At 35.7% G+C, this 23,063-nt stretch overlaps 1 protein-coding gene across 1 annotated transcript in view; it reads left to right on the forward strand.

Annotated features, from left to right (window-relative positions):
• Positions 1–23,063, forward strand: part of LOC118149687 (uncharacterized) — a 325,586-nt gene that overhangs the window by 44,611 nt on the left and 257,912 nt on the right. The gene's annotated exons all lie outside the window — the stretch shown is intronic.

Below are 23,063 nucleotides of genomic sequence, written 5' to 3' on the forward strand. Positions count from 1 at the left end.
ATTTGCTTGGTAAATCTTCCTCCATTCTTTTATTTTGTGCCTATGTGTGTCGCTGCACATGAGATAAGTTTCCTAAATACAGCACACCAATGGATTTTGACTTTTTATCCAATTTTCCAGTCTGTGTCTTTTGACTGGGGCATTTAACCCATTTACATTTAAGGTTAATATCGTTATGTGTGAATTTGATCCTGCTATTTTGATGCTAACTGGTTGTTTTGCCCATTAGTTCACACAGTTTCTTCATTGTGTTGATGCTCTTTACCATTTAGTACATTTTTGGAGTGGCTGGTACTGGTCCTTCTTTTCTATGTTTAGTGATTCTTTCAGGAGCTCTCATAAGGAAGGCCTGGTGGTAATGAAATCTCTCAGCAATTCTTAAAGGATTTTACTTCTCCTTCACTTATGAAGCTTGGTTTGGCTGTATATGAGATTCTAGGTTGAATGTTCTTTTCTTTAAGGATGATGGTAACAGAATCAGGCTTTAGAAGGTGGATAATAAGAAACGTCTGTGAGTTAAAAGAACATGTTCTAGCCCAATGTAAAGAAACTAAGAACTTTGAAAAATGATTTGATGAAATCCTAATGAGAATAGACAATCTAGAGAGGAATATAAGTGAATTAATGGAACTGAAGAATATTATACGAGAACTCCAAGAAGTCTGCACAGGTTTTAACACTTGGATTGATCAAGCAGAAGAAAGGATATCAGAAGTCAAAGACCAACTTAATGAAATGAAATGAGAAGACAAGATTAGAGAAGAAAAAGTAAAAAGGAATGAGCAAAGTCTCCAAGAAATATGGGACTATGTGAAAAGACCTAATTTACATTTGATAGGTGTACCTGAATGTCATGAAGAGAATGAATCCAAGCTGGAAAATATTCTTCAGGATATTATTCAGGAAAACTTTCCTAATCTAGTAAGGTGGGACAATACTCATCTCCAGGTAATACAGAGAACACCACAAAGATATTCCTCAAGTAGAGCAACCCCAAGACACATAATTGTTAGATTCACCAGGGTTGAAATAAAGGAGAAAATTCTAAGGGCAGCTAGAGAGACAGGTCAGGTTACCCACAAAGGGAAGCCTATCAGACTTACAGCAGATCTCTCAGCAGAAACCCTACAAGCTAGAAGAGAGTGGGGGTTAATATTCAATATCTTCAAAGAAAAGAATTTTCAACCCAGAATCTCATATCCAGCCAAACTAAGCTTTATAAATGAAGGAAAAATAAAATTTTTCACGAACAAGCAGGCACTCAGAGATTTCATCACCACCAGGCCTGCTTTACAAGAGCTTCTGAAAGAAGCAGTACACACAGAAAGGAACAACCAGTATCAGTCATCCCAAAAACTTACCAAAAGATAGAGAGTATCTCCATAATGAAGTATTTATATCAACTAATGGGCAACATAGCTAGCCAGCATTAAATGACAATATTAAACTCACAAATATCAATATTAATCCTGAATTTAAATGGATTAAACGCCCCAAAGACACAGACACGCATACTGAATAAAAAGTCAAAACACATCAGCACTCTGTATCCAGATCCATCTCATAAGCAAGGACATAAAAAGACTCAAAACAAAAGGTTGGAGGAAGACTTACCAATCAAATGGAGAGGAAAGAAAAACAAAACAAACAAACAAAAAAACAGGAGTTGTAACTTTCATCTCTGTCAAAATAGACTACAGTAGTAACCAACACTAAAAGAAACAAAGAAGGACATTACATAATGATAAAAAGATCAATGCAACAATAGGAGTTCAATGATCATAAATATATATGTACCCAATATAGGGGCACCCAGATATATAAGACAAGTTTTCAATGACTTATAAAGAGACTTGGACTCCCACACTAATAGCGAGAGACTTTGACACCACATTGTTAATATTTGACTGATCAACGAGATAGAAAATTAACAGAGACATTTATGATTTGAACTCAGACCTGGGACAAGTAAACTCAGTGAATATTTATAGAATTCTTCACCTCAGGTCCACAGAACACATTTTTTTTTAAGTATCACATTACACCTATTTTGAAAGTGACTACATAAATGGAAGCAAATCACTCTTCAGCACTTGCACAGCATTTCACAGATTTAAATGAAATATTGGTTGGCTGTTTGTTATTTTCTTTCCTTATTCCTTCCTGTCTCCGCTGTTAAGCACAATCATCAGCATAAAAGAGGTTTTTAATACCTATTTCTAGATTGCATTCCAGCCTGGGCAATAGAGCAAGACTCCTGTTCTCTCTCCCCCTTTTCTCTTTCTCTTTCTTTCTTTCTAAAAAAAAAAGGGATAATGAATATTGGCCCCCACTCTCTTCTGGTTTGTTGGGTTTCTGCCAATAGATGCACTGTGAGTCTGATGGGCTTCCCTTTGTGGATAACCCGACCTTTCTTTCTGGCTGCCCTTAGCATTTTTTGGTGAATCTGATTATGTGCTTTGAGGTTGCTCTTCTTGAGGAATATCTTTGTGGTTTTCTCTGTATTTCCTTGACTTGAATGTTGGCCTGCCTTGCTAGCTTGAGGAAGTTCTCTTGCATAATATTCTGAAGTGTGTTTTCCAGCTTGGATTCATTCTCTCTATCACATTCAGGTACACCTATCAAACGTAGATTAGGTCTTTTCACATAATCTCATGTTTCTTGGAGGCTTTGTTCATTTATTTTCACTCTTTTTTCCCTAATCTTGCCTTCTCATTTTATTTCATTGAGTTGATCTTCAGTCTCTGATATCCTTTCTTTTGCTTGGTCGATTCAGCTATTGAAACTTGTGTATACCTCACAAAGTTCTCGTGTTGTGTTTTTCAGCTCCATCAAGTCATTTATATTCTTCTCTAACCTGTTTATTCTCGTTAGCATTTTATCTATCCTTTTTTCAATGTTCTTAGTTTCTTTGCATTGGGTTAGAACATGGTCTTTTAGCTCAGAGAAGTTTGTTATTACCACCCTGTGAAGCCTGTTTCTGTCAGTTCATCAGACTCCTTCTCCATTCAGCTTTGTTCTCTTGCTGGTGAGGAGTTGTGATTCCTTGGAGGAGGAGAGGCATTCTGGTATTTAGTGTTTTCATCCTTTTTTTTGCTGGGTTCTTCCCATCTTCGTGAATTTATCTACATGTGGTGTTTGTGGTTGGTGACTTTCAGATGGGGTCTCTGAGTGGATGTCCTTTTTGTTGATGTTGAAGTTACTTCTTTATGTTCTTTAGTTTTCCTTTTAACAGTCAGGCCCCTCTGCTGTAGGACTGCTGAAGGTCCTCTCCAGACCCTGCTTGCCTGGAGACCACCTGTGGTGGCTGCAGAACAGGAAGGGTTGCTGCCAGTTTCTTCTTCTGTTATCTTCATCCCAGAAGGGTACCCACCAGATGTCAACCTGAGCTGTCCTTTATGAGGTGTCTCTTTCGATATATGGGGGTTGGCAAGCTGCTTGAGGAGAAAATCTGTCCTTAATAGGAGCTCAAGTGCTGAGCTGTGAGAGCCATTGTTTCATTCACAGTTGCTTGCAGGTGCATTTAAATCTCTGTAGCTGAACTCATAACCATCTGTTTTCCCAGGTGATCTGTCCTGGGAAGGTGGGGTTTTATTTATAAATTTCTGATGTGCTGCTGCCTTTTTTCAGAGATACCCTGCCTAGCAAGGAGGTAGAGTAGTCACAGTCTGTCAGCAGAGGCGTCATTGTGCTCCTGTGAGCTCTGCCCTGCCGCTATGTGAAGTTCCTTGCAGTTTTGTTTACAGAGGTACAGTAAGAACTATCTTGGTAATGGCTGTCTGCCTTAGTAATGGTGGACTGCCTCAGTAATAGTCAACTGCCTCAGTAAAGGTGGATTGCCTCAGTAATGGCGGACTGCCTCAGTAATGGCGGACTGCCTTTGTAATGGTTGACTGCCTCGGTAATGGCTGACACCCTTCCCCCATCAAGCTGGACGGTCTCGGGTCCAGCTGTACTTGCTGCGAAACTCTTAATCCAGAGCATTTCAGATTGCTGGTCTTTGTGGCTGTGGGACCCACTGAGCCAGATCACCTGGCTCTCTGTTTCAGCCCCCTTTTTTTCAGTTGAATGGGCAGCTCTGTCTCCCAGGCATTCCAGTTGCCAGTTGAAATGGCTGCCCAAATTTATGTGAGTTTTTGTGCGAAGATCCACAGCACTAGCTGAAACAGCCGTGCTGGAAACTCGTGGCACTTTGTAGCCCAGGAATCTCCTCATCTGTGTGCAGTAAAAACTCATTTGGAAATGCAGTGAGCACTCACTTTCTGCCTTGTTCTCACTGGGAACTGTACTCTGGAGCTGTTCCTATTCTGCCATCTTGGATTGCAGATCTTATGATAATTTTTTTACATGACATAAGTAAGCTTAGGTTTTCTTATATTCCACACTACATGATGAGGATTAAGTTACTCTTTTTATAGTATCTTTAAGATTCACAGTTAAAAAATATTGTGAAATCCAGCCAGGCACAGTGGGCCATGCCTGTAATCCCAGCACTTCAGGAGGCCAAGGTGGCATGACAAGACCCACCTGGCCAGTATGGTGAAACCTTGACTCTACTAAAAATATAAAAATTTGCCAGGTGTGGTAGTGTGCACCTGTGGTCCCAGCTCTTGGGAGGCTGAGGTGGGAGGATCATTTGAACCCAGAAGGTAGAGGTTGTAGTGAGCCAAGTTGGTACCACTGCACTCCAGCCTGGGTGACAGAGTGAGACTCCACCTCAAAAAATAAATATATATAATATAATAGTTATGGTACTGTAAAAAGTATTGCAGTATGACACAAACTTGTGGTAACATGTGCAGCTGTTCTCAGAAGGCAATGCAGAGTGGTGTGGGTGTGTCATTGCTCTAAACCTTTCAATGATTGCTAATCACTATTTCAGCTTGGGTATGTAAAAACCATAAACTAAATGGCATTAATTCTCAGTACAAAAAGATGTGTTCATGGAATGTTCAGGCTTTCATTTTCCATTGCCTTTCAGAATCTAGAGTAACCTTGAAATTATTCCTTAAAACCTGAAACAATAGTTAGATGTAGATCTTCACCCTTCGTTACTCCTGACATTGTCCCTGGATAGTGTCATTCATTCTGATAGTTTTAACCACGATATAGCTATGTAGTGATTTAAAGCACACCTCAATACCACCATTTTCTACTGCATCAATACTGAAACAACAATTAATTATCCAAATAGACCATTATTTCTTCATATTGTTTACTCTGCCAGAAATATCTGATTCTCAGGAGCTCCACTGTTCTAATCCATGTCTTATTTAGTTGCCGAACTTTTGCTTATTTTCTGAGATAACTTGCATACCACCTGTACTAAAGTTTTCCCCGACGACCTGCCAACATCTGTGGACCTTGCACTTCCTGACTTTCTGAATCAAACCTATTCCTGAATTTATACTGAATAATAAGTTTTCGGATAATAAAAGCCTACATTGCATTATTTTAAATGGAAGGAAATAGATTAAACATTCTAATCAACCTCAACGATTTGCAGAATGAATAAAAGAGCAACATCCCACCATATGCTCTCTATAAGAGACATACTTTAGATTCAAAGACACAAATAGGTTAAAACTCATGGATAGGAAAATTTATACCACAGAAACAATAACCAAAATAGAGCTGAAGTGGGTGTACTAATATGAGACTTTAAGACAAAAATTGTTATTTAAGTCAAAACAGGACAATTTATAATAATTAAAGTGTCAATCCATGTAGAAGATATAAAAATTACAAACAAATATGCACTAACACCAGACCCCAAAACATATAAAGCAACAACCAACAGAATTGAAGAGAGAAATAGACAATAAAATAATAATAGTTGGAGACTTCATACCCTATTTTCAATAATGGATAGCAGAACTAGAAAAAAGATCAATCAGGAAGTGTCATACAAATACCACCAACTAATATGAACTAACAGGATCTGTAAAACACTCCTCACAGCAAAGTATATATTCTTCTCAAGCATACATAGAATAGTCTCCAAAATAAAACATCTATAGTCCATAAAATAAGCCTCTATAAATTATTGAAATCATGCAAAGCATGTTTTCCTACCACATTGGAATGAAATTAGAAACAAGTGAAGGAAATTCGGGAAATCCAGAAATATATGAATAGTTAACAACACACACATGACCAATTAATAAAAAATTTAACAAATGAAATTACAAAATACTTAAGAGATGAATGAAAAAAAAAAACTCACCAAAATGTATGAGATACAGTTAAAGAAGTGCTTACATGAAATTTATGGGTATAATGCCTATATTTATAAAAAGAGTTGAAGTGAATAACTTAATCTTAAGAAGCAAACAAAAGAATAAACTGAACACAATGAAGCAGAAGAAAATAATTAAAAAATTGAGCAAAAGTAAATATAGGATAGAAAAACAATAGAGATAACTAATGACCCTAAGAATGATGAGAACACATGGACACGGGAAGGGGAAAAAAACACACTGGGCCCTATAAGGGGCAGGGTTGAGGGGAAGGAGAACATCAGGATAAATAGCTAATGCATGTGAAGCTTCATACCTAGGTGATGAGTTGATAGGTACAGCAACCATTATGGCACATGTTTATCTATGTAACAAACCTGAACATCCTGCACATGTATTCCAGAACATAAAATTAAATTAAAAAAAAAAAGAAATGAAAAAGACCGTAAGTTAACACTGTAAACTACTGTATACCAACAAATTATACAACTTAATGAAATGGAAAATTCCTAGGAAGACAAAAACTATTAAAGCTGACTCAAGAAAAAGTAAAAATTTGAATAGACCTGTATAAAAAGTAAAGATAATGAATTTGTAATTTTTAGAATTCCCACAAGCCCAGGCCCAAATACGTTCATTGGTAAATTGTACCATATGTTTAAAGAACATTAACACCAATTTTTTACAGGTGCTTAGAAAAACACTTCCCAATTCATTCTTGTTCAAGCCAATATTGCCCCAACACCAAAACTAGACAAAGCAAACAAGAAAAAATAATGTTGATCAATTTCCCTTATAAATATAGATGCAAAAGTCTTCAACAAAATACTAGCAAATCAAATTCAGCCATATTACACACACACACACACACACACACACACACACACACTATGACCAAGTGGGATTTATCCTAGAAATGGAAGTTTGCTTTGACATCTGAAAATCAATCTATGAAATGCATCAAATTAAAATGGCAAAGGACAATGATTATGCATACATAATCATTTCAATAGATACAGAATAAGTTTTTGACAAAATTCAACATTCTTTCATGATAAAATCATTCACTCAACTAGGAATAGAAAGACAATCTGCCAATCTGATAAAAAAAAAACATATCCAAAAACCACATAGCTAACATACTTCTTGGTGAAATACTAAATGCTTTTCAGGAAGATCAGGAACAAGATGACATCCACTGTCAGTACTTCTATTTAACATTGTACTAGAAGTTCTAGCCAGAGCATTTAAACAAGAGAAAAGAATAAAAGGCATCCAGTTAGGGAAAGAAAAAATTTAAAATGATTTCCCTTGGCATGATCTTGTACAAGCATACTTCATTTTACTGTGCTTCACAGCTACTGCCTTTTTTCTTTTTTAAACAAATGAGTGGTTTGTAGCAACCCTCTGTTGATCAAGTCTATAGGCAACAATTTTTCCAACAGCCAGTACTCACTTTGTCTCTCTGTCAATATTTCATACTTTTTCATTTTATATGTTATGCTGATCTATGATCAGTTATCTTCGATGTTACTATTGTCATTGTTTTGAGTGAGACACTACAAACTGTCTTTGTAAGATGGTGAACTTAATGAATGTGATGTGTGTTCTGACTGTTCCACTGACTGGCCATTTCCCTGTCTCTCCCTATCTTCAGGCCTTCTTATTCCCTGAGATACAACAATATTCAAATTAGTCCAATTAATAACCTTGCATTGGCCTCTTATAGTGTTCAACTAAAAGGAAGAGCTGCACATCTCTCACTTAAAATCAAAGCTAGAAATGATTAAGCTTAATGAGGAAGGCATGTCAAAAGCCAAGATAGACCAAGAACTAGGCCTCTTGCGCCAAACGATTATGCAAATGGTGAGTGCAAAGGAAACATTCTTGAAGGAAATGAAAAGTGCTGCTCCAGTGAACATACAAATGATAAGAAAGCAAAATAGCCTTATTGCCAATGTGGAGAAAGCATTAGAGGTTTGGATAGAAGATCAAACTAGTCACAACATTCCCTTAAGCCAAAGCCTGATCCAGATACAAGGCCTTACTTCTCTTCAGTTCTGTGAAGGCCGCGAGAGACAAGAAAGCTGTAGAAAAAAAAAAAAGCTAACAGAGGTTAGTTGATGAGGTTTAATGAAAGAAGCAGCCATCTCCTAACATAAAAATGCAAGGTGAGGCAGCAAGTGCTGATGCAGAGGCCTGCAGCAAGTTATCCAGAATATCCAGCTAAGATAACTAATGAATGTGGCTATATTAAACAACAGATTTTCAGTGTAGAGGAAACAGCCTTCGATTGGGAAGAGATGTCATGTAGGACTTTCATCGCTAGAGACAAGTCAATGCCTGGCTTCAAAGAATTAAAGGACAGGTTGACTCTTTTTAGGGGCTAATGCAGCTAGAGTCTTTAAATGGAAACTAATGTTCATTTACCATTCTGAAAATGTTAGGGCCTTTAAGAATTATGCTGATTTTGGGGGTTAGGTGGCTGTGCCTGTACTCCCAGCTACTCAAGAGGCTGAGGTTGGAGGATTGCTTGAGCCTAGGAATTTGAGGTCACCCTGGACAATATAGTGAGACCCCATCTCTAAAAATAAAATTTAAAAAAGAATTATACTAAATTAATTCTACCTGTGTTCTGTAAATGAAACAGCAAAGCCTGGATGACAGTACAATTGTTTACAGCATAGTTACTGAATATTTTAAGCCCACTGTCAATACCTACTGCTCAAAAGTAAAGATTCCTTTCAAAATATTCCTGCTCATTGATGATGTACCTCGTCATGTAAGAGCTCTCTTGGAGGTATACAAGGAGATTAATATTGTTTTCATGCCTGCTAACCCAGGAACCATTCTGAAACCCATAAATCAAAGAGTCATTTTGACTTTCTAGTCTTGTTTTTTTAAGAATAGCCATTCCTCTGATGGATCTGGACAAAGTAAATTGAAAACCTTCTAGAAAGGAACCAGCATTCTAGATGCCTTTGAGAACATTTGTGATTCATGGAAGGAGGTCATTATTAACAGAAGTTTGGAAGAAGTTGATTCTAAACCTCTAGGATGACTTCGACGGGTTCAAGATTTAATGGAGGAAGTAACTACAGATGTGATGAAAATAGCAAGGGAGCTAGAATTAGAAGTAGAGCCCAAAGATGTGACTTTGCTGCAATCTCACAGTCAAACTTTTACAGATGAGGAGTTGCTTTTTTTTTTTGAGACAGAGTCTTGCTCCATCACCCAGCTAGAGTATATATAGTGACAGGATCTTGGCTCACGACAACCTCTGCCTCCCAGGTTCAAATGATTCTCCTGCCTCAGCCTCCCTAGTAGCTTGGATTATAGGTGCCTGCCACCATGCTCAGCTAATTTTTGTATTTTTTAGTAGAGGTGGGGTTTCACCATGTTGGCTGGGCTAGTCTCAACTGCTGACCTCTAGTGATCTGTCCACCAAATATTTGAAGATTATATTAACACATGATAAAATATTTTATTCAGAAAAAATGAAAATAACCCAAAGGTCCATCAGCTGAAGAATGGAGAAATAAAATGCAATATGTTCATATAATAAGCATTCTTTGACCATAAAAAGGAACGAAGTAGCAATGTATACTACATCATGGATAAATCTTGAAAGCATTATGCTTAGTGAAAGAAGCCAGTCACAAAGGCCACATATCGTATGATTCCACTTATAGGAAATGTCCAGAATAGTCAAAACAATAAATATTTTGAGTAATTGAGGTTTTTCCTCCTGTGACTCATATTGTCCCCATCAGGCCTATCATCAAGTCCTGTATATTCATTCTAATTAAGAAACTCCTCCTTTTCCCCCGGTTTGTATTTTTCTCTAATGACATGTGCTAGTAATTATTTGAACTTTATTTAAATCATCTAGATATTAACTCACTTTATTACATATACTCAAACATACCTATGAGTGAATAAATGTCATTAGTTCTTCTTTTCTGTCATTAACAGATATAAAGTCAGGCTGGCAAGTACTTGGCTGACATTTCATCGTTCCTTTTCCCTAATCAATCCACCACTCTGCTCTTAAGCTCAGATGGCCTAGGAACCTGTCTTGACAACGTCCTGAGCAGTCACTTAGAGTTATTCAGAGTTGGCCCACAAGATTAGACCTGTTGTCCCTAATAGGAAAGTAGGTAATGGTGTAATAAACATATACAGGATGGTATACAATGTTTCCCTGCCTTTATTTTGTTATATTTTGCATGGGAAAAGTGAGTCAGTTAATCTATGTTTGTTACAATTATAAAAAAATGTGGTCTTAAATCTTCTGAAAAGGTAGACTTTTATATAATGATAATAATTGTGAATGGTTGGATTTTCGTAATACTTACCTTCAGCCTGAAAAATCTTTTTTTTTTTTAATGGTTCCAAAATTTAAGTCATCATTACCACAAGATGGAAAGAATCTGTTAACTTCCATGGCTTAGGGGCTAAATGGTACCCTCTCCCTTCTTTTGTAATAATGTTTTTCTTAAAGCATTCAGCTCTTTTCAATAAGAAATGACTTAGTGTTAATTATTCTCCTTGTTTCATTTGTATCTTTTATAAGTGAAATACTGGCAAACAGAATTGCTTCTTTTGAGTAGCTATGAAAGGTCAGAAGTGAAGACTTCCTATTTATTTAGCTGTCATATGCTTTACTGATATAAAGGAAAACTGGAAGGATTTTCTTTTAGTGCAGTGCAGTGTGAAAGTTCATAAGGTTAGAAATAATTTTTATCCTGACTTAAAACTCATAGGTAATTTTTAAAAAAAGATTTAATTACAGTTGTCATTTCTGTGATTTCTACTGAGAAAACAGTAGGGAGAGTATCCCACTGAATGTTCTCCCTCGTTCCTGAATAATTACTATATTCTTGAAATGGTGACCTTGTCAGGTGACATTTTAGTGGGAAGGTCAGAGAGCATCTGATTTTTAAAGTGCTTGAATTCATGCATACTAATTTCACCTTTAAAAAATTTAGCATTTTGACTAAATGAATCCTTAGACTTTTAGTAGTACTCTAATTCTGGCTCAGGTGAATAATATTTGCCCTTGGTATATTGATTGCAAAACAGAAAAATCATTTTAAGAAGCTTTGCTGTTTGGGGAAAGTTTAAATTTGTTAGATCACACTATTTGTGTGTGTGTTAAAATAAACATACTGAAAAAAAGATGGAGAGAAATATAAGCAATACTTTTAGGCCTATTACACTAGTTAAGAAATTACCATTTTGTCATGCTTGCTACAGAATTTTTAATGATAATAATAATAATGGTACATTATAGATATAAATCATTTCTTAACAAATCCCATTATGTTTCTTCTCACAAGTAAGCTATACCTTGAAGGTAGTGGTTTTATTCCTAAGAAAATTTATTATATGTTTATGTATCAAAGATTATGTATGTTGTTGTATAGCAAGCTTCTGAGCTATATCGATGGTATCCCATTATGTATGTCATTTGCATAATGACAAAATTTAAGTCATCATTGCCAGAAGATGGAAAGAATTTTTTTTCTCAACATTCTATTTTTGAAATTCATTTCTATTGATAAACTTTATGGTATTTCATTTAAAAATATGTACTACTTTATTATTCTTTATTTTCTTTTTTTGAGATAGAGCCTCACCTTTCTGTTACCCAGGCTGGAGTGCAGTGGCACAATCTCACCTCACTGTAACCTCTGCCTCCTGGGCCCATATGATTCTCCCAACTTAGCCCCCTAGTAGCTAGAATTACAACCATGTGCCACCACGTGTGGCTAATTTTTGTATTTTTTGCGGAGATGGAATTTCACCATGTTGTCCAGGCTGATCTCGAACTCCTGGGCTCAAGTGATCTACCCACATCCACCTCCTAAAGTGTTGGGATTACAGACATGAGCCACTGCACCCAACCTATCCTTTCACTTCTTAATAAACATTTGGGTAGTTTCCATTTTTTCAACTATTATAAACAACGTTACAATCAATATTTTTTTCCTGTCTCCTCATGCTTTAAGATTTTTGCCCCATTGTGTACCTTAAAATGGATTTTCTGGGTGTATGTGTATTATAAACTATATTAGATGTTGGCAAATTGTTCTTCTAAGTGGTTATAGCAATTTACATCTGCATCCCCAACCATTTTAAAAACACTTTCTGAGATATAATTTACATGTCATAAATACGCATCACTGGTATATAGTGTACAACTCAGTGTGTTTTAGTATATTTATAGTTACACAGGTATTACAAAAATCTAATTTCAGAACATTTTCATTTCATCACCCCCAAAATAAACATTGTACCTATTAGTAGTCACTATTTATTACTCCCGCTTCCATTTGCTGATGCCCCCAGCCCTATGTCACCACTAATCTACCTGCTGTCTCCACAGATTAGACTATTCTGAACATCTGCATATATGATACTATACAATATATGATACGTGGTCTTTTGTAATTGGCTGCTTTCACTTACCATAATGTTTTTGAGGTTCATATATGTTGTAGCATGTATGAGTATTTCATTCCTTTCTCTTTTTTCATTTTGTGTAATCATATTACCATGTTTTATTTCTCTGTTCATCAGTTGATGGGCACTTGGATTGTTTCTGTTTTTTTTTACAATTCCAAATGATGCCGCTGCAGACATTCATGTATAAATTTTTGTGTGGGTAATATGTTTTCTATTCTCTTGAGTAGACTCCTATGAGTAGAATTGTTGGTCTGGGTCATATGATGGCTCTACGTTTAATGTCTTGAGCAATTGCCAGAGGTGGCTGCACTGTATTACAATACCGCAAGTAATGTCTGAAAGTTCCAGTTTCTCCACACTTTCCCCAATACTTGTTATTTTCTTTTTATTATATATCCTAGTGGGTATGAAGTGGTTTCTCATTGTGGTTTTGATTTGCATCTCCTTAGTGGCTAATCACTAATGAACATCTTTTTACATGCTTTTTGGCATTTCTATATCTTTTTTGAAGAAATTTCTATTCAAATCCTCTGCCTGTTTTTAAAATTGGAGTTTCAGTCTTTTTATTGAGTTATGTGTGTCTTTTATATATTTTGAATGCAAGTTACTTATCAGATATATGATTTGCAAATACTTTTTTCTGTCAGTTATCTTTTCACTTTCTTAATAGTGTCCTTTGAAGAACAAAAGTTGTTTTTCAAATTTCCGATAAAGTCCAGTTTTATCAAATTGTTTTACTGCTTGTGTTATCGGTACCATCTATAAGAAATCACTGCCTAAGTCAAGGTCAAGAATATTTACTCTTATTATTTTTCTTTGAGTTTAATAGTTTTACCTCCTACCTTCAGGTACTTGATCCATTTTGACTTAATTTTATATAGGGTGTGAGGTAGGGCACTATTTCATTCTTTTGCATGTGGATATCCCTTTACCACAGCACAATTTGATGTTCCCCCATCAAATTATCTTGACATCCTTATTGAAAATCAATTGACCAGAAATGTAAGAGTGTATTTCTGGTATCTTAATTCTGTCTCATTGATCTATATGTCTATCTTTATGTCAATATCATATAATCTTTATTACTGTAGCTTTGTAGGCAGTTTTGAAATTGGGAAGTATAAAATCTACAGGTTGTTCATTTTCCTCAAGATTATTCTGGCTATTCTGGGTCCTCTGAATTTTCATATGAATTTTAGGATTAGCATGTTAGTTTCTAGCAAAAGACATCTGATATTTTGATAGAATTCCTAATGAATCTGTAGGTCACAATTTGGGGAGTATGCGCATTTAATATTACTAAGTCTTTCAGTCCATTGGAAGATCACTGGATATCTTTCTATTAAGTTAGATCTTGTAAAATTTTGAACTTTCTTTCAATTATGTTGTACATAATTATAGATTTCATTGTACATATCTGTCTTATATTTATTTCTATGTATTTTATTCTTGTTGATGCTATTGTAAATGCAATTGTTTACTAAGTTTTATTTTCAAATTGTAGTCTATACATTGGTAGCATATAGAGATACAATTGATTTTTATATTTTTGTCTCATGTTCTTCAACTTTGCTAAGCTCATTTAATAGATCTAATAGCCTTTTCATTGTTTTTTTTTTTTTAGGGTTTTGAAGTACAAGATGCAGTCCAGAGTTTATTCATGTTGTTAAGTTTTTAATTTCAGTGACTGTATTTTCATTTCTAATTTTTTTCCACATGTACCTGTTGTTATATATCTGCCTCTTTCATTTTACAATTTATTGCTTTTTGCCTGAAATATTTTATATTTCTTTAATTTATGCCTTTAGATATTCCAAATATACTTCTGTTAAAGTCATTGTTAGGCTTCTTGAGTGAAACTAATTCTACGGAAGTGAAGTCATTTTTTCTTTCCTTTTTCTTTCTTTTCTTTTTTTTTTTTTTTTTTTTGACATGGTCTCACTCTTGCTCCAGCTGGAGTACAGATCTCTGCTCACTGCAACTTCCGCCTCCTGTGTTAAAGCTATCTTCTCACCTCAGCCTCATGAGTAGCTGGGACTACAGGCGCGTGCTACCTTGCCCAGCCAATTTTTTTGTTTTTTTGTAAAGATGGGGTCTAGCCATGTTGCCCAGGCTGGTCTTGAACTCCTGAATTCAAATGATCTTCCTGCCTCAGCCTCCCAATATGCTGAGATTGCAGGTGTGAACTACTGTGCCTGGCCAGAGTGAATTCATTTTCTGACTGTCTATTTGTTGATTCTGTTGGATACCTTTGCTAGGATTAGATTTCTGTGAATTTTAGTTTGCAGTTATATTTGAGCAAGAGGTTTTATGAGTGTTTTGTTCTTCTTGTCTTTGTTCATTCCGTCCTGTGATGATCTTTCAGTTACCTACATCTGACTCCTCAAGACTTCTGTCCAGACTTACGCCTTCTAATAACAGTCCAGCTCAGAGTGTTATAGATTCAGCCACTGAGCTTTCAAGTGAGGGGAAGCCCCACACCAGCCTCCAATATCAAGCCATACGCTCTCTATACCCCATTTCTCTGAAACCTATTTAGTCCCCCTTACCATACTGGAGCCAAAGCCTGGCTACCACTGTTTGCTTCCTGAGTCCAACACACAGTAGCCTCAGCCCTGCACACTGTTATGCACTCTCTCCATACTGGTTCATGGAGGTGCATATCTTGTTTGTGAGCCTTTTTATGTCTTTTGTTTTTGGTTATCAGTTTTTATATTTTTTCTCCCATGTTTTCTGTTTTGAGCAGAGGGCATATGTCAAATTTTATATCAAATAGTAAAGTCCTTATACCTTCATTATTGACAACCCAGTAGTGTTTATTCTGTTTTTTTTTTTTTTTAATATGTAGAGATGGGGTTTTACCATATTGTCTGGGTTGGGCTTGAACTCCTGGCCTCAAGCCGTCTACCCAGTGGATCCCCCAAAGTGTTGATATTACAGATGTGAGCCACTGCCTGCAACAATATTTATTCTTTAGGTTAATTTTAAATTGTCAACAGGGTGAAACTTGTATTTGTTTTTCCATATTGAATGTTATTTTTTTTATTATAAAACAAGTTATATAAAATGAATATTTTCATTTTGCAATAGATCCCCCTCCCCCAGGAAAATCCTTTCCATAGTAGCTAGCATGTGAATATTTATTTGCTATCTTTTATTTGTTATTTGCTATAACAAGCACTATGCTGAACATTCTACCTGTATTATTCAATCACAATAACCCTTCAAAGTTGATTTTTTTTTATAGAAGAATAAATTGAATTTTAGACTGTTCAAGAACTTGTCAGTAGTCAACACAACGAGTATTCAAATTCAGGTCTGTCTGATTTGAATGCTTGTGCTTTAAGTCATTTTTTTAATGCTTTTCTATTTTAATTGTTGTGAAGTTTGCATTATATTCTCTTCTTCCTTTTGGCAAATTTGTACAATTTTAATGATGTTTTGGTATAGAAAAATAAGAACCGGAGACAGGAACAGATTGGATGATTTCAACGTTATCAGAGCTTCAGCTATTGTGTACTGTACTATAAGGTTTCAGAATATGTTTGAGGGATATTCCCTGAACTGGTGGCATCTTTCATGATAAATTGTTATTTTTATTATTGTTAAAGTTTTGGAGGTGCTGATGAGAGACTTCTTTTCCCCATCTTTTCATTTTTATTACTTTTATAAGTTGTCTTACATAGAGGTGTACTTATGAGTATGTGGCTTTGGGGACTTTTAAAAATAGGATTATTATTATAATTTTACATTCTAAAGGGAAGAATCATTTATTCGATGTTAATAGTTCAGACTCTCCATATATTATTACATGTGATGACACTCAAAAAAGAGACGTCCTAATTACAGAAGGGTAAAAGAAAGGGAGAGAGTTAGCATTAATGAATTCAGTAGTGTCTGGAAGTTTTTAGCAAGGTTCCTATATTAGGTATCTATAGATGAAGAATTAAACCTAAATCTCATGCCTTGACAGCATTTATTAACTAACTGAAATCTGCAAGTGTTTCTTTTATGGAGATTGATAGGCTAGTAAGAATAAAAGAAGCCAGGAAGTTTTCAACCTATACTGGACAATTGAACTTAAAGAATAATGACTGGGTAGGTATAGTGTTGAAAGGATTTGAATTGATAAGAAATCAGGAATTAATATAATAGGTGTCAGAATCAAGGGACTAATAAGAAGGATGTGTATATGCTAATCCTCAACTAGGCTGATTATTAGAGTTTTAGGCACTAGTTTGGAGTGGAGTATTGGAGGAACATGATTTTTGTTAGATTTTTAGTGATGAAATAAGTAGGAGAGAATAGAATAATTCTAAATGGGTTGGAACTATCTGTTACAATGAATCTCCTCTGTGCCTTTCTTCTAATTGTAGGAGATGGTTTATTGGAAATCTCAAGTTTGAACTACTCAGACTCTGTATCCCATCCCTCTAGGGCCAGCTCAGCCCTTCATCCTGTCAAAGCAGATAAAACAGAACAGCTTGCAATTTGCTATAAAGGGGTCCTTGGGATGAAGCATTTTAATGTCCATAAAGAGTAGACAAGACCTTCATTTTTAAAGACTCCCATGGAACATTTCAGACAACGTGGATTTGTCTTGGTGCCCTTTGCCAAAACTAATAGATTTAGGCTGTGGAGTTTGAGGAAAGCTGAGAATTTAGGCCTACTTAATCATCTAATAACATTTTACTATATTTATCTTATTTTAGCCCACATGCCCTAAAACTGGCAATACTTTGAATAAATAATACTTAAATAAGAAGTGCTACTAATCTTTAGACCTATGTCAGTTAAACATAGAAGGAATGAAAAATTACAATAATATTATTTAAAAATAAAAAATAAAGCCCAACGATCTAGAGAATAGATCCAATTTATTTAACTTGACTGTTTTGGTTTTTTTGGTTTGTTTGCTTGTTTTTAATTTTGCTCTATCAGTCTGAGGGTGAGCTGCCTTTCTGGTTCAAATAGCTATTCCAACTAAGAGCCCTGAAGAAGAAATGGCACAGAGGGACTGAAGTGTAATAAAATACAAAGTATGTTATTTTGAATTCTTCTCATGCTCTAAGAACAGGAATATCTTAAGCTTTGATAGAATGGTGTAATTTTATATTTTCCATTTGACTACTTTAAAAGGTTCATTGTCTTTTAATTAAACTACGGGGGGAAGAGCGGAGATTAAAAGATATAGTACTATAAAAGGGATGGCTTTTAGCTACATGAGTGAAGACACCACAATAAAGCAAGATGGAGTGCAGCAACAAGTTTTGTGCCTTGAAGCCTCCTCATGTCTGACTGTGGCAGTAATTTGGAGTTAATTTGTGCAGCTTCTCAATAAAAGACTTTGTGTTTTCTATTCTTTGATTCTTCCTAGCATCTCTTCCCAGCTGTCCTTTTATCTTTCTTTTTATATGATTCAGTGCAGCTTATACAACTGGATGTGATAAGGAGGTAAATCAGTTTAGGTGAGAAGCTTGGACCAGGCTCAGTACATGGATATTTTCTATTTATCACCTGCTTTTTATTTTCTACAAAATGACTACCTCAAGTAACACCTTCCTTGAATCTCCCACTTTCTACTCTCACTGACAAGTGGAGGCCCACCTTTCTCCTATAGTAATTTTGTAGTTTTAGCATGGGGTGAATGCTTGGGTTTCTGTATTTGGCATTATATTACAGCTAGTACTTGTTTTATATTCCTTTGTCTGCATGAACATTTATTTTTTCTTTGTGTCTGTTTTTCCTCCCCTTGCTTTTTACTCCCCCACATGTCCCCAAGTCCTTCAAGCCAATGAGGCTGTGGTGACACCTTCTGGGCAGTGCTGGGAGTGAATTATAGTCATAAGTTCCATGGTGGTGTTAACATACCAAAGATTGGGTTTACAATCTTTGATTTTGGTTTGTTTCATCAGAAGAATTACTATTTCATTTCACATGTGCTCAGAGTTCCTACAACTTGTTAAATATCAATGTTGTTTCTTAGTAATAAACAGTGATTTGTAGTTAGTTACATAACAAGCCAATGGGCCTGCATGCTTGTTCAATGTAAGAATATGGTTTTTGGCTGGGCCTGAAAATGAGTGTTAACAGAGCAAATATTAATGTTTTCATGTTATTAGAATATCAGCATTGTACTTCTGCTTTTTTTTCATGACACAGAAGTGTTAGGTTATATGCCAGTGTTTTATAGCAGTGAGAAAATGTCCCATAAACAATCTCAGTAGTTAACAATATCATCCCTCTCAACCGTCCACTGTCGGAGAGTACAGGATGAAGCTTTCTCCAGGGCTGTTCTTATCCATTCATGTCTCATGCCAGCTTTAACAGACGTGTAAGGAATCTTCTCTGTGGCCTTTGTTGGAAACTTACCTTTTCGTGAACAAACTTCATTCCATCCACCTCTACTTAGAAGCTGATGTAACTCTTTCCTGTGTTAAAAGATTTTAAACGATAACTTCTTCACACAGATAGCATGAAACATAATATGCATTTACTGTTATCAATTTACTTATTTTTTTTGTTGACCTCTGCTTGGACCCCAATTATGCTAAAAGCTGTAGTTTCTAATGAAATCACTAGATAGTTTTAGCAAAGTTGCCATTACTATATTTTCAAGAAATTGGCTAATATTAAAATACATTAAATAATTTCAGGGCTCCTAAGAATCTTTTCTCCAAATGTAGAGATACTAAGCAACAAAGATGTGATTGGCTGTCAACATGGCTGTAAAACTACCCATCTCTATAACATCACTTTAGGGCAATGTCAAATGAAATAGCACAAGACATTCAACTTAAGGGTGAGGATGACCAGTACAGCTGGATATGCAGCCTTTAAAATGGCACCACATGCTTTATCTCAGCTTTTTGCATCATCCTTTGGTCAAATATAGCATAGCCAATGTATAATATATACATTTGTGTTTGGTACAGAACCCAATATTTCTACTATTACTATATAACAAATAAAAGCAAGAACACATTGCTTTGTAATTTTGATTTGCAAACAGATGGTAGATAGCTAGAAAATAGACTAGAGCTATAAAAAATTGGGTAAAATGCTTTTTCATGAAATTAAAAGAAAACTGACTTAAAATACTAAGAATATGAATGGGTAACAAAATACCATGTAGTAAATGTGGAGATGATGGTTTTTATAAGAAGTGGGGGGAGGGAGGAGAAAAGCTAGAAGGAGGCAAAAACACAATTTGGCCTAAAATTGAATTTCTCTGATAAGGCATTTCAGAAGCGGCTTGTCTTATTCACTCAGCAGCAAAATAATCATATGCGCTTTAATAATCTTTATTTTACAGGAGTGTGTTGCCAGGGTAACGGAATGTAAGCAGGGGAACAGCACCTTGCAGATCACAAAGGCAAATCTGTGGAAAGAAATTTTACTGAGTTTCTCTTTTCTTTACCAGTGTAATAATGAGTCGTATTTTCCCTGCACTATTTAATAGTCTCACATAAACATTCTTTTCCCTTTCCCTTTTTTGTATCTCTTTAAACATGGACAGTAGCATAAATCTGGAACTGTCAAGCTCAGTGAGCTAAGCAAAAAAACAGATGTTATACCTTTAGCATTTTTATATAATTACTTTTTATTGCTATTTTACCCAATCTCCATTCCTCTTGACCTTATTGTTGTTTCTTTCTCTCTGTAAACCAATCTGATGATAGTATTCCAAATAAAGGGAGTTTGAAGTAGGATGATAGTATTCCAAGTAAAGGGAGTTTGAAGTATTTGGCTATATTAATCAACATTTATTAGCTAAGCTTGCCTCCATGGAGATTCTAAAAACACAAAGATTGCAACTGAAGCATCGTTTTTGGAAAGGGGTAAATTGCATTTTATAAAATGAATTACATAAAATGGAGTGACAAGCATTCAGGCCAAAAGCTGCAAAAATAATCATGTCTTTATACTTATACACATACACACACAAGACAGGACTGAAGAAGGAAATGAAGCAAATTTAGGTTCTTTCAGCTGTCCGTTGGGCACTGGAACCTCAATTAGTTCTGAGAATTGGCTAATTTGAAATTAACAAAATGAAACTTTCCAATGCCTTTCCAAAAGAGATAATAACAACTGTGGCAATACGAATGTGCTTACTGATCATTTGATTGGATCAAATTTATGACTAATCTATGGCTTATAAATATTTGCCTGTCATTGTCTTGTCAAAGGCCATAGCCTGTGAAGGATAATGCAGAAAGCAAATAATATTAAACTGTAGAACTGGCAAAAAAAAAAAGCCTCATAGAATTAGATATGAAAATCTATATTCACATGATGGTTTGTTTGACTTCTGCCAAGAATTTTACATTAATGCTATGTCTTAATTTTAACATGCTCACCGTGTACCCAAGTATACCTCATATAGTTCTTTCTCTAAGTCTATGGGATAATCAGTAACCAGAAGCAAGTGCTCAAAAATCAGTTTCTGGATAGATTGCATTCTAAATTATATTCTTCTCAGTTTTGATGAAATGTGCTAAAGCATAGTTTTAATTAGTTATTAATTTTTTTCCATAAATAACTCTTTTTTGCCAGATAAACCCTGCACTAATACTTAAAATTCAAACCAATTAAAGATGCTTTAAAAACAGATAATGGTAAAAGAGCAAGTAAAATTTGAAAAGGCCAAGAAAAGACTTGTTAAAATGGCAAATTATAAGGAAAATATTTCATAGTGATATAACTAGTGTATCTCTGATGTTCACAAAAAAATGGAAAAGGATCATATTGAAATACTAATAGTAAGATTTCTGAGGTTCCAGAAGCATTTCAAACCCAAGTGCTATGGAAGTCAAAGGTTGATTCTCATCAAGCACCATTGAAAGTTCTGGAGAAAAATTTTTACACCCACCAGAATCCATTTAAAATCATTTTTCCATGTTACAAAACTGTTGACTTAAAATCAGCTCCCGATTTTCATTCTGCATAGAATCAATTTGTTGCTTTCACGGAGCCAATATCTTCTTTGGTATAAAATCTCTATTTGACCTCTATGATGTTAATTATTTCTTAAAAGCTTATAATAAAATAATGTTGCCAAAAGGACAGACATTTTCTTCTCCCTGGGCTCTTGTTTACCTCTGGATTCTATATAGAAATTCCTCTATGGAAATAAGGTTAACAGTTTGGGTGTAGAGTAATATGAATGTTTTCTTAGCATTTGAGTATTCATCCTTGGTACATGAAAATCATCAATAATTTTATATTTTTATTTAATTGATATGAAGATAGCATATGATTGGCAAATGTAAACATGGTGGTAAGTACTGTTCATTTAGTTATCTTCAGCAATAAACAATTTCAAATGATCTGCGAGCATTTGCTCTTATTTGGTTAAAAAAAAATCTTTCCCCTAACCTTGAGTTTGGTGCAAGTTTGTAACCATGTGTAACAGAATTTTAAAATGGGACTCTCTGTGTTTGTTTTAACTATGGCCCTCAGACAAAAGATTTTAAGGTAAGATATGAAGATACCCTCCAGTTCTTACAGGAGCAGGACGGAGAAAAACAGTTATGTGGTTCCTTTTTTTTTTGAGATGGAGTTTCGCTCTTGTTACCCAGGCTGGAGTGCAATGGCGCAATCTCGGCTCACTGCAACCTCTGCCTCCTGGGTTCAAGCAATTCTCCTGCCTCAGCCTCCCAAGTAGCTGGAATTACAGGCATGCGCCACCATGCCCAGCTAATTTTTGTATTTTTAGTAGAGACGGGGTTTCACCTTGTTTGACCAGAATGGTCTCGATGTCTTGACTTCATGATCCACCCGTCTTGGCCTCCCAAAGTGCTGGGATTACAGGCATGAGCCACCGCGCCCAGCCCTCCAAGGGGAAGGAAAGGAGGGTCTCCTTTCATCTGAATCCAAGAGAGAAAGGCTTTAAGAGATGTAGAACTTAATAAGTGACCCCTGCCATTTAAGACCTGCTAGCTGACTTATGCCTAAGAAATCTAAAGAGCATGAGACCGATGGGCCAGCTGCTTTGAAGGTGGAGTGACAGGTAACTGTTAGGCAAATGTTTCTTAAGTGTATGTCATGGATCAGAAGTAGGTCATATCCACAGAAAAGGTGATACAGGGTTGACTTAGATGCATAGACTGCATGGAGGGGCCCAATGATCCCAAAAGTCCACTGAAGTGCCATCTTCTCAGGAGCAGTAAGCTGAGAAAGAGTTTCAGTTAAATCAAAGGATCTGCAAGTGAGATTCTGACCACCCTCTCTCATGGCAGGTGCCTATAACAGGACTTCAAAATTTTAAGTACCAGACTAGACTAGACATTAATTGCTGAATATTCTGATAGTATAAATGAATGAAAACATGAAATATGCCCTAGATTT

This window comes from Callithrix jacchus, chromosome 20 (assembly GCF_049354715.1).
Source record: "Callithrix jacchus isolate 240 chromosome 20, calJac240_pri, whole genome shotgun sequence".
NCBI lineage: Eukaryota > Metazoa > Chordata > Mammalia > Primates > Cebidae > Callithrix > Callithrix jacchus.